This window comes from Octodon degus, unplaced genomic scaffold, assembly GCF_000260255.1.
Source record: "Octodon degus isolate 3935 unplaced genomic scaffold, OctDeg1.0 scaffold00452, whole genome shotgun sequence".
In the NCBI taxonomy this organism is placed as follows: Eukaryota; Metazoa; Chordata; class Mammalia; order Rodentia; family Octodontidae; genus Octodon; species Octodon degus.
The window spans coordinates 250516-262307 of NW_004525028.1; the positions used below are offsets into that span (position 1 = coordinate 250516).

Below are 11792 nucleotides of genomic sequence, written 5' to 3' on the forward strand. Positions count from 1 at the left end.
TTTTCCCAAGTTTTCTTTGAGAATGTGTATATTATATACACTGGCTCAAAATTTCACTTCAAAAGTGACTGGCCCTTGGGGTTTAGAACTTTACTTAAACTCAGAGTTCAATAATTGAAGGCTAAATGATTGTTAATTTCCATATTCATCTAATTTTCTCTTTAAATCCAAGTTTAAAATACAATTACTAAACTAATAGCCAGGACAATTCTACCAGTTATCTGGAAGTCCTGTTAAATGTGCATGTAGAGGTACACAATGAGAAAGGCAGAGGTGCAAGGTCAGATGGTGTTCGGGGATCAGAAGATGATGCTCTGGAGTGCAGGCTTATCAGCTTGTCTTCCTGCAAATCCCCTTCTCTTGGGTGTCATGAAGAGTGTCACATTTGGCTTATTCCACTCAGAGTCCATGGTCTAATTCAATTCATCTTTGTTTGAAGGCTTGGACCAAATCACATTTTCATAGTAGACTAATGGTTTTGTGAATAATTGTCATGCCAGCTTTGATTAGAAAATCTCAAAGCACTGTAATGTATAAACATTGGATTAATGAAAGTATTCATATATATATATATTATTAACTAAAATTAATAAGAAAAATTCATGCTCTGTTTTGAATTGCTGGTTTTACCAATTGAAAAGAATTGTCTGTTCAAAATCTCAATTTGCATTTCTCTACAGCACATATTCTTGTAAGGTGTATCACACTTCAGTATAAAAAAAATCTGCTTTCCCAAAGGGGAAATGATTTTTCATTGTTTCTTTCCTTTTTCTAAGTCAGATGGCTTGAAATGTAATACTGTAAGTTTACTTGTTTTCAACAAATAAACAAAACTACAGTCAAATTCTTTTAAAATTGCATGCAGCCGTTGTCAGCAAAAGACAGGATGTCAAAACCAAATTTTCAGAAAAAAACACTGTTCTAAAAATGCATGCCAGGGCAAAACTCTTATAAGTATGAACACAGCCTTAGTTCTTAGAAATAGATACAATCAGCTTTGAAGAAATCTGGGAATGAGCATTCCTCAAATTGTGATGCCTGGACCAATAATTAAAGAAGGGAAACACTCCCTTGCTTAATAACAAGTAAGGAAGTGGGAGCAAAGCTAGGCAAGAATGTAGCTAGTTTAAAGCTGGCTGGTTGTTCTCTTGGTAAATTATTTCATTCCTCTGTTCATTCAGTGCACTGACCCATGTGTATGTGAATAAAGGCTTACTGTCCTTCCCTTAGTAACATGTTATCTAGTGTAAGTGGGAGTAAGGACACTTCAGAACAGATATTGTAGATTGCAGTTTAGTACTGAGAGGAAGCAATTGTTCCTTTAGCAGGGAGGTGAAGGAAGGTCTGGGAAAGAGACAGCATCCGCACAAAAAAGAAAAAATTCTAAAGACATAGTATGGTCTACAGTTTATTTTTATTTCTCACAAAAAGGAAGCATTTGTTCACAACTAAAGGAAAGTTGTAATTTTGATCGCCAAGTATCACTATAAGTGATACTTATAGTGGGAATGAGCATATGTAGAAGAAAATCAAAGCAAACAAGTGTGCCCTTGCAGAATCACAACTGCAGATTTCCTCAGATTCTTTGGCTCATAATACAAGACAAAAATATTTTTAGTACGAAAATAAGATTTAATGAAAAAAACACTTCTTATTTTCTGGAAATCTTGCACAGTCAAAGGACTGAAACTAAAATAACAATGGCATGAGGTTGAAATTCGAATGTTTAAAGTCTGTTACAGCAGGAATAAGTCATTCATGGCTTCTCTAGTAACTCTCATATCCCCATTCATTTTATCACTCCAACATATGATTCAACCCCAGGAAAAAAATCCAGAGGGGCTTGGGTAAACACTAAGCTATAAGACAGCTCAAACATTATGTGTTAACTATTAATAAAATTTAGCTCAATTATATGCTCACTTTCCATTCAACATATGGTTTCAAATCTTACTGCTTTAATCTTAAAGCAATGCGATATTTTACATAATTTTATTGAGAGACAAATAGCAATGAGACAGGTTCAAATCAAATGATAGGAAAGTTCCAATAATTAACACATAGAATACACTCTTCTTAATGGTTATTTCTTGTATAAGATTCAGACATGATATTCTATTTACAAACATTATTACAACAAATCCCACTATTCATTGAATTAAGAGTTTGTAACTATATATCTGTCCTATTTTGAATACACAGATACAAAATGGCCATTTATCTATATCCTCTTTTTTGTTTAGTTCTGTCATTTGAATATTATAGGTGTGTAAGCTAAGCAAAATATTCTAAAAGATTCCTGTAGTCCATAACAGTATTAGGTATTCTGCTTGACTGACAGGGTCAGAAATTGTTGAACTGAGTCTCCTACAGCTCAACATAACAACATGGCTTTATTTCTTATACATAGTTTTTATATTTTCTGCTGGATGGTTAAGACTAAGATAAAGGAAGACTTATGCAACAAGTGTTGTAGCTTTTGGATCTGATAAGGTCAGTCAAATTACCTCAGGATTTTTCCAGAGATCCTGTACCTCAGATTGTAGGTCCTTTTTCAGTGTCCGCCATGTGGATGAGTCACGGTCATTGCTTGGCCAATGTGCGCCCTTTAAAAGCCTGAGAGAATGTTTTCTTTCCAGGTGATCCCCCTAAGGTACACTCTGCATCACTGATCACTTTCCTCTTTGGCCCCATACTCTCCTTGATCAGAAAATTTGGGACACTACTGAGTTACACGACGTTACAGTACAAGTTCTCATATGTCCTGAGTCTTAATTGACCTTGGAAGACTAGAGCGAAAATGTTGGCTTTCCTCATGGCCCTCCTTTTCCTCTCATTTTGGTCTGAAAACTTAGGATGTTAACCCTCCAAAAGAGAAGCTTATTGTTATTACCATAAAACCTAGGCTGTTGAGCTTAACCTCATTATCTGTCTGAATATCAAACATCTTAGGCTTAACGTGGAACAGGGAATTTTCATCAAGTATTCATATGTTGAATTTTAAGTCTCTACACAATATGGTGAAAAAATATTTTAAAAATTAAACTACATTGTAAATACAGACATAAAGAATTATATAATTATTATATTTATACATAAGTTCAGAAATCTAACCATATACAACCTTGTAGCAGGACAGTTCCATGACATTCCTTTTCCTGTCTCTTGCCTTCATTCACCACTACCTTCTTTTTAAACAGTCATCTGCTCAAGAGACAGCACAGCAGCAACTGACATGTCATGACAAGCAGACCATATTCAGAAGAACAGAATGCCAGGCACTCCAAGCATATACCTAATATTATAAGTTGTCTACTTTAGTGCAGTTGCTTAGTTCACAGGTGTATTTATATATAGTTAGTCAGGGTGAGAGTCATTCCACTTAACTGCTAGATTCAAAAATCATCTGAAGATTGTCAGGATAATTGCATTACCCATCTTTTACATATAACTGTACGGCTTGTCCTTGTCATGTTTCCTAGCTCTTCTCCTTGTTCGTTTTTCATTGTCTAGTCCTCAAATTCTTGCTTTACTTTTAGTATTTACTAAAAGAAAATTTACTTTCTATTTGTATTTTTTCTTTTGAGTTCTTATTCTAGGGAAATTATACGATATATACACATGTGTGTCTGATTTTTTTCACTAATGTGTATATATTCAAGTGGCATAAACTTCAATATAAAGCTTTGAGTTTTTCATTTTTTATAGCTGAGTAGTACTCCACTGTATAAAAATACAATATCTTTTTCATCCATTCCTCAGGTGATGGACATCTTGGTTGTTTCCAAGATTGGAGTATCAAAAATTGTGCTACTATAAACATACACACACATATATCACTATGATATGATATTTTCAGATTATCCTGGAAAATTCCCAGTAGAGGAAAAGCTGCTTTAAATGGGATATCCAGTCCCAGTTTTCTAAGGATTCTCTGCACTGATTTCCGTAATGGTTGCACACAGTCCACATTCCCATCAGAAGTAGAGATGGGTTCCTTTTACCTCACAGCCTTTCCAACATTTGTTGTTGGATGATTTCTTTATGATAGCTAATCCTTTTGGGGTGAGATGATATCTCAATTTTGTTTTAATTTGCATTTAATGGATGGCTAGTAATGTGGAGCATTTTTTCCATATGTTTCTTTGCTTCTTTACATCATCTTCTGAGAAGTGTGTTTTCATCTTGGATGCCCTCTTTTGGATTGGGTATTTAAATTTTAGGGCCCTAGTGTTTTTAATTTCTTTATGAATTCCACCTCATAGACCTTTGTTTGCTTAATTATTTGTCATGATTTTCCCCAAACTTGTGGGTTGTCTTTTCACTTTGTTGGTAATTTCTTTTGAAGTGCAAAATTTTCTCAATAAGAGGTCCCAGTTGTTAATTCTTTCAAGTGTTTCCTGTGATATTTGATTTTTGGTTTTGAACACTTTTCCTATTGCTATGTCTTCAAGAGTTCCTCCTCCTTTCACTTGTAGGAGATTCATTGTTTTTGTTTTAATGTTTAGATATTTAATCCATTTGGACTTTAGCTTATTGTATGGTGATAGACCTTGGTAATGTTTTTTTTTTCAACATTCTCTCAGGTTTTCACAGAGAACACATTGGCCAAGCAATGGCCATGACTCCTCCACATGGCTGACACTGACAAAGATTCTACAATCTGTGGTACAGCATCTCAGGAAATATCCGGAGGGGATTTAACTGACCTTATCAGATCAAAAACTTGCAACTTTTGTTGCATAGTTCTTTCTTTATCTTGCTTTTAACCATCCAGGAGAAAAGTATAAAAACAAAGCATAAGAAGTAAAGCCATGGTGTTATGTTGAGCTATAGGGGACTCAGGTCATCGATTTCTGAAACTGCCAGTCAAGAGGAAGACCCAGTAATATTATGGACTACTGGACACTTTTAGAATATTTTGCCAGGTTGCCACATCTATAATATTCAAATGATGGAATTAAACAAAAAAGGGATACAGATGAATGTACATTTTGTGTCTGTGTATTCAAAATGGTTAGGATAGACATATAGTTACATTCTCTTAATGAATAGAGGGATTTTTTCTAATAGTGTTTGTAAACAGAATGTTATATCTGCATATTGTACAACAAGTAACCACTAGGAAGAGAGTATGCAATGTGTTAATTATTGAAACTGTCATACAAATTTGGTTTGAAACTGTCTCATTGCTATTTGTCTCTCAATAAAATTATGGGAAAAAAAGAAACAGGGAGGAATACTTCTTCCTTGAAAGAAAATGTCCTAATCAGTGCTGAAAGTGTGTGCAGTCATGTATGTATGTGCAATTGCTTACTGTAAATAATAATAATAATAGTAATTAATAATAATGTAATTTTTTTTTTAGTTTTGGCCTGTAGAGAGCCAGTTTTTCCAGCACTATTTGTTAGAGGCTATCTTTCTTCCAGTGAGTATATTTGGCCCCTTTGTCAAAGATAAGGCGGCTGAGTGTGCTCATAGAGTCTTCAGCACCCTTTCTTCTATTCTATTGGTCCTCAGGTCAATTTAGTGTCTGGTACCATGCTGATTTTTTCACAGTATAGTTGTACTACAATTTCAAGTCAGGAATTGTAATGCCTCTTGCCTTGTCTTTCTTTATTGTGCAGGATTGCCTTTGTTATTCTAGTTGTTTTTGATTCCAAATAAGTTTTAGGAATGATTCCAGTAAGCCTGTGATGTATGTTGGTGGTAATTTGAAAGGGATTGCATTTAATCTGGACAGAAATTTTGGGAGTATGGTCATCTTCAAAATGGTGGTTCTTCTTATCCAAGAGCTTGGAGTATTTTTCCATTTTCTTCAATCACATAAGTTTTCTTTTTTAAGAGTACTATAATATTTCTTGAAAAGATCTTTGACTTCTTTAGTTAGACTAATTCCAAGGTATTTCAATTTCCTTGGTGTTGTTGTAAAAGGTATTGTTTCTATAATTTCCTTCTCAGTGTGTTTGTTGCCTCTGTAGAGGAATGCTATTGAATTTTAGGTACTGACTTTATGACCTGCTATGGTACTGAATTTCTGTATTAATTCTGGTAGCTTCTTGGTGAAAATTTTTGGGTCTTCCAAGTAAGGTATCATATCATCTGCAAATAAAGATAATTTAACTTCTTTTTTACCTATTCATATTAATTTTATTTGTTTCTCTTCTATAATGTCTGTAGCTAATGATTATAGAATTATATTGAATAGGAATGGTGATAAAGTATTTCCTTGTCTTGTACCAGATCTAAGAGAAAAAGATTTCAGTTTTTCCCTATTTAGGTTTATGTTAGCCATTGGGTTTTCATAAATGGCATTTACCAGATTGAAGTAGAGCCCATCTATTCCAATTTTCTGTAGGACTTTGAACATGAATGAGTGTTGGACTTTGTCAAAATCCTTTTCTGCATCAATGGACAATATCATGTGGTTTCTAGTTTTCGCTCTATTGATATAGTGTATTAGATTCATGGCTTTTCGAATATTGAACCATGTTTGCATCTCTCGGATGAATCCTACCTGGTCATGCTGTATCATCTTCTTGAAGATTTGCTGTATTCCATTAGCTAGTGTTTTATTGATAATTTTGGCGTCAATGTCATGAAGGAGATCGGCCTGAGGTTCTCTTTCTTAGTTGCGTCTTTCCCTGGTTTTTGTATCAGTATTATACTTGCCTCCAGGAATGACTTTGGAATGATTGCTTCCTTTTCAATTTCTTGGAAGAGTTTGAGGAGTAAGGGTACTATATCTTCTGTAAATTTCTTGTAGAAATGAGCTGTATATCCATCTGGACCTGGATTTTTCCTTGTCGGTAACTTTTTAGTTACATCTCGTATTTCATTGGCTGTTATTGGGCTGTTCAGAAAGTTATATCTTGTGGATTCAGTTGTGGTAATTTGTACCTTTCTAGGAATCTGTCCATTTCTTCTGTGTCTTCTGTGAAAGTAAAGATTCTCAATGTAGGTACTGAAAATGTTCGTAATTTCCACTGAGTCTGTGTGAATTATGCCCTTTTCATTCCTTAATGCTTGTATTTGAATTTTTTCTTTCCTCTTTATGATGAGGTTAGCTAGAGGTTTATCAATTTTATTTAATCTTTCAAAGAACCAGCTTTTTGCTTTTTTAATTATTTGAATTGTTTTCTTCATCTCAGTTGAATTAATTTCTGCACTAATCTTTATAATTTCTTTTCATCTGTGGGCTATTGCTTTGGTTTGATCTTCCTTTTCTAGTTGTTGAAGGTGAGGCATTAGAGTATTTATTTGCTCCCATTCGTTTTCCTATTTTGTGAGTTCACAGCTACGAATTTCCCTCTGAGAACTTCTTTCATCGTATCCCATAAATTCTGCTAAGTTTTGCTTGAGTTTTCATTGAATTGTAGATATTGTTGAATTTCTTTTTTAATTTCATCTGTGACCTTTTGGATGCTGAGTAGGATATCATCTAATTTCCATGTATTTAAGTTGTTTTCTGGTTTCTTTTGTCATTTATTTCCACTTTCATTGCACTGTGGTCAAATAATGTGCATGGCACTATTTCTGCTTTCTTATATATACATAAGCATGACCTATGGACCAGTATGTGGTGTAGTTTTGAAAATGAACAATGTGCAGCTGAGAAAAATGTGTACACCGGTGTGTTTGGGTGGAACACTCAGTATATGTCCACTAAGTCCATTTGTTTCAAAGTTTCATTCAGTTCTATTATTTCTTTGTTAAGTATTTGTCTGATTGATCTATCTTTTGGAGATAAGGGGGTGGTAGGGTCTCCTGTTAAAATCATGGTATTGGATATTAGATTTTTCATGTCCATTAAGATTTGCTTTATATAGTTGCGTGCTCCGATGTTTGGTGCATACATATTTAAGAGTGTTACATCTTCCTCTTGAATTTTTACCATAACCACTATATAGTTGCCTTCTTTATTTTGCTTGAACTTTGTTGGCTTGAAGTTGGGACTGTCTGAGATTAGGATTGCTACCCCTGCTTTTTTATGTGGTGCTGGGCATGTAGTATTGTGTTGCATAGTTTGACTTTCAGCTTATGTATGTCTTTATGATTTAAACGTATTTCTTGTATACAGCATATTTTTGTTTTTTGTTTCCTAATCCACCATGCCAGTCTATTTCTCTTAACTGTTGAATTGAGTCCATTTACATTGATGCTTAGAATTGAGATGTATTAACTTGCGAATAACCTGTTATTTACCTGTTGTCGTTTACTCCTTTTTCTCCTGCGTTTAATTACTTGCCCAATTTAGTTGATTGCTTCTGATCTCATTCGTGGAGTTTTGATCTTTTGGTCATTGTCCAGAACATCTTTCAGTAGTCTGTGTAGCGTTGGATTTATCACCATGAAATTTTTTAGCTCTTCTTTGTCATGAAAGTATTTCACTTCTCCATCAAACGTGAAAGAGAGTTTTGTAAGGTATAGTGGTCTTGGCTGGGATTTGTTCATAGAGAAGTTGAAGTATTCTGCTCCATACTCTTCTTGTCCTCATGGTGTGTGAAGAGAAGGCAGTCATAATTCTCATGGGTTTTTTCTATGATTATGATCTGCTTCTTTTCTCTAGCAACTTTCAGTATAGTATTCTTGTGCTGAATTTCTGGGATCTTGACTAATATATGTCTCGGTGTGTTTTTAATTGGGTTGCCATTACTTGGCATTCTGTATGCTTCAGTTAACTGAATGTCAGATTGTTTCCTCATATTTGGGAAGTTTTCTGCTATTACTTCTGCCCATTTTTTAAAATGTCATTTGTATGAACTTCTTCTTCCTCATTGATGCCTATTAGTCTCACATCGTTCATCTTTGCATCTTCTTGCACGTAATGGTTTATTCTTTCCTGCATCCTGGTTGTTTCTGAGAGATCCTTTCTTACCTTTTCACTAGCTGCACCAGCATCTTCAAATCTGAAACTCTGTCTTCACTTTGAGTTACACGATTTTGCAAGCTTGTGATTGAGATTTTAATATCCTCTATATCTCCTTGACTCTGCTTCTTGTGACCTATTTCTTTCCTATATTGATCCTTCAAGGAATCTGTCATTTTTCTAATCGCCTCTATTTTTTTTAATCAATGTCTTCTATAGAAGCAGTTAGAAATTCTTTTACTGCAGTGTTTTTTTTTTTTTCATATTGGGTTTCCTCCCTATGTTTTTGTACTTGCTTCTTTACTTCAGATGCTATGAGTTCTGAGAATTCTTTTTATTTCAGAAAGGAATTGCACTCTGAGTTCCTCTATAACTTTCTGCTGTTGCTTATTTACTATCGATGCTCTTAATTCATGCATTTGAGCCAAGCTAGTGTCCTCTGCACTTGTTCTGGGTGCGCATTTGGTTTCCTCCATGTGTTTCTGCATTTGATGCTTTATTCCCGATGTTATTAATTAAGGGATTTCTTTTTTTATTTTCAATCTGAGATCCTCTACACCTTTCTGTAGCTGTTTATTTCAGAAGCCATTAATTCATTGTTTTGAGCTTTTTTATTCCCAATTTGTTCTGTGTTAGTGTCCTCTGGCACTTGTTATGCATGGGCTTGGGTTTTGAGGTTGCATTTTGTTCCTTCTCGTCATTTTGTGTAGCACTGTCTTCTGAATTTCGTTGTAGATCTTTGCTGCAGTTATAACCTTAGGACGTACTGAAGTACAGGAGCAGATCTACAAAGTTTAGAGTTTTCCAGCTGTGCCTGGCTTGGGTCTGACTGCTGTGCTCAGCTCCTTCCTGCTGCTGTTATTTGGAATGATCCTGTTGTGCCCTTCTGACAAGATTTTCTGCTCTTGATCTAGCTGGGGGGTTCTATCCTCTACATTCTCTGCAGGTATTGCTCCTGCAGGTTTCTAGCCTAAGCTGAGCCTGGAAAGGTCAAGGTGGAGTAGGGGGTAGAGACAGCTCTCCCACTCACTCACTGTGTCTGGGCTAGTACCAGATCGGTGGGTTCCCGGAACTTGTCAGAAATTTCTACCTTGTGTGTGGGGTGTGGGGGGGGGTACTAAAGATTGATGAGGGTGTTCCAAGGGGTTGGAAGTGGGTTTTACCCATGCTGCACCTAGGCTTGGCCCAGTAGCATGTCCCGCCATTGCAGGATAGCCAGAAGCTCTCCCACACACTCACCAGGCCTGGGCTAAGCCTGGGCCTTGGGGGATCCCAGAATGAGGCAGAAATTGCTACTTGGCAGGCGGGGTGGGGGAGGAGCTGTGGAGTGGTGGGGGATATCTCAATTGCGTGGAATAGGGTCTCACCCACGCCGTGCCTGGGCTGGGACCAGTAGTAGGTCCCGCTGGCACAGGGTAGCCGGAATCTCTCCCACACTCTCACCGGGCCTGGGCTAGGACTGCATCTGGGGGTTCCCGGAACACGGCAGAATCTCTGTCTCTCTTTATGCTGAAAACATCAATAAAAAGATTATCTGACCAAAAAATATCAATAATTCAGTGATATTAGGAATCACTTAGGCCCTAGCCTCTATATTTATTATAAGTTCAACACAAGTGCTAATGAAGTGGAATCTGTAAAAGAGATGAGATTTTCTGACAGATTCCAAGCTGATATTTTATGGTCCTTGCTCTGTGACCCAAACAGAAAGCAAGTCTCCATGATGGAGTGTTATGTCTCCAGCTGCTTCTCAACAGTGTACATAAATGTAATCACGGAACTCATTCCAAGCATTCATATCATAAAAACATGATACTGGTTGGTAGACTTATTTGCAGCTGGAAACAGAGGTCAGAACTGAAGCACAAAGCTTAATCATTTCACTTGCTTCTTGAATGTGAAGAGAATGGTGTGACAGCTATACTTACTTGCTAAGACGGAAAGGACATCTGTTCGTTCTGGAAACTCATGATATGTTTTTTTTAAATTAATTTTTTTGAAAAACAAATAGCAATGAGACATTTTCAAAACAAATTAATAAGAAAGTTTAAATACTTAATACATTGCATATAGTTGTCTTCGTAGTGGTTATTCATAGTACAAAATACAGACATGATATTCTGTCCAAACACTTTTAGTGCAACTCTTTCTTCTCACTGAATTAAGAGAACAAAGCTGTATATCTGTTCTATTTTGTATATACAGATACAAAATGGTCCTTCATTTGTATCCCCTTTTATGGTTTAGTTTTGTCAGAGATGGTGATTCCCTTGCCAAAAGTATGGGACATTTCACGAATTTGCATTTCTTCCTTGCGCAGGGGTCATGCTAATCTTCTCAGTATCATTCCTATTTTAGTATATGTACTGCCGAAGTGAGAGTTATATTTTTTAATTAATTTTATTGAGAAATGACTAGCAATGAGACAGTTTCAAAACCAATTAGTAGGACAGTTTCAATAATTAATACATTGTTTATGGTTGTCTTCGTAGTTGTTATAGTACAAGATGCAGACATGAGTGCAAATCTTTTTTTCTCATTGAATGAAGAGAAAGTATCTTTATCCTATTTTTTATATACAGATACAAAATGGTTCTTCATTTATATCCCCTTTTTGAACTCATATATTAATGAGAAGTAGAAACTTGTTTTCTTTGAAGAAACATCAGAGTTCTTTTTCTAGTAGCTTTTGGGAAATTCAGCACAAAACGATGCAAACTTCTGTGGAAAGATCAATCTTAGGCCAATACTAATGTGTGTAATAGCTGATATATAGATGTCTCTCCAAAATCTCATGTGCTCATAGGTGTTGCTTTTTAGGAGCTGCCTAGATCTAAGATGTGTGGTACTGGGATTATGTGTGTGTGTGCTACTCTATTAGTCCACTAATTGGTTTATCATAGTTCTGGGTATGGACAATAAG

General features: G+C 35.7%; 1 non-coding gene across 1 annotated transcript; it reads right to left on the reverse strand.

The window, feature by feature from the left end:
* Nucleotides 1-11144: 11144 nt before the first annotated feature.
* On the reverse strand, nucleotides 11145-11247 carry LOC111814725. The gene has a single exon (XR_002819633.1). It is a non-coding gene; the product is annotated as a U6 spliceosomal RNA (small nuclear RNA).
* Between the last annotated feature and the right edge of the window lie 545 nt (nucleotides 11248-11792).